Source organism: Berghia stephanieae, chromosome 8 (assembly GCF_034508935.2).
Source record: "Berghia stephanieae isolate SIO BIC M18660-M18661 chromosome 8, UCSD_Bste_1.3, whole genome shotgun sequence".
NCBI classification, from domain to species: domain Eukaryota; kingdom Metazoa; phylum Mollusca; class Gastropoda; order Nudibranchia; family Aeolidiidae; genus Berghia; species Berghia stephanieae.
In genome coordinates, this window is record NC_088367.1 from 15,134,023 (window position 1) to 15,135,454 (window position 1,432).

A 1,432-nucleotide genomic window follows, 5' to 3' on the forward strand; every position below is an offset into this window, starting at 1 on the left:
CATCATTTTAATTTCATCCAATTCGATTCAAACGAATTATTTCTTACCACGCTCAACGTGGCAACATTATTGTGTGCGGCATTGCGGCTTTCTGGTATATTATCTTCGCCTTTGAATCAGTTGGTTCCTGATTCAAGTCCAACTTTGGGAGGTGCATATTTTAACATTCGAAGAGGCTCTTTACTCACATTTTATCCATGTGTAAAATGAGTATCTGGCCGGTAACAGCATTGTCTCAGTCGAAAAATAATATTTGACATCGCCTTACAGACTTCATGTCTCGACCTACATGTGTTGCTATTGGCTTTGGGCAAAAAATAGTGGATATTATAATGCTGTTATAAAGCTCAAGAATTTTTTTTTAAATCAGGACGCAAAGTTTGAATACATCTATTTTTCTTATCTTTTTAAATGTGTTCGGTTATTTCTCTTAATTACAGTCTTACAGTGTGCGGCTATGTAGTCTAGTGGTATGACACTCGCTTTCGGATCGGAAGATCCAGGGTTCGAGTCCTCGCGCTCGGCGCATAGTTGAGTCCTTGGAAAGGCTCTTACTCACATTCTCTCGCCGTACTCCGATGAAAAATGAGTACCTGGCCGTTAGCAGCGTTGCCTTTGTCCGAAAAATTGTAATTTTGCCTAAAGGCGTTATGTCCCGTCCTACACGTTAAATGTTGCTGTTGACCAGGGACCCCTTATAAAGCGCTTTGAGCACGTTTTAGTGCGCTATATAAAAGCTCGATAAAAAAATTTTTAAATCTCAATTTTTTTATCCAACAAAAATCGTCCAACTCGTTAGATTAGTCTGATTTTAGAACAGTCTTCATTACCCAATCTTAACCGACAGCAATATTGTCCTATATTACTGAAAATTGTTTCTTATCCCAAGTAATCATAAAGACTGCTTTCATGGTTCTATTATTTCCACTCTTTTTTTCATTGCACTTTGCAAGCCACGACTTGCTCTCTGTTTAAGAAATAATAATATAAAATGTCTGATATAACACAATGTCCAAAAAACAGTACCAAAAATAAGTACATAACCAGCAGTCCAACCTCAAAAGTCTGAAGTCTGAAGTTCGATCCAAAGTATATAAATATTTTGAGGTGAATTTTCTTGCTGTTCCGTTTGTCAGGAATTGTATCATGACACATTTTCAATGTTTATGAAACTAAAAGTTGAAAATGCCTTAGTGAACCAGTTAAAATGTAACAAAATTAAATAAGGAGTAAATATGTCTCTCTCACACACACACACACACACACACACACACACAGTCTCTCCCTCTTTCTCTCTCTCTCTCTCTCTTCCTCTCCTCAAACACAAATATGAGACGTTTCGGCATCTGGCCTTCGTCAGGCGACGGACATTTTAAAAAATATTATATACTGGAATCAAAGGCGGTGGGGGGGGGGGGGTGATGGGGTAGGG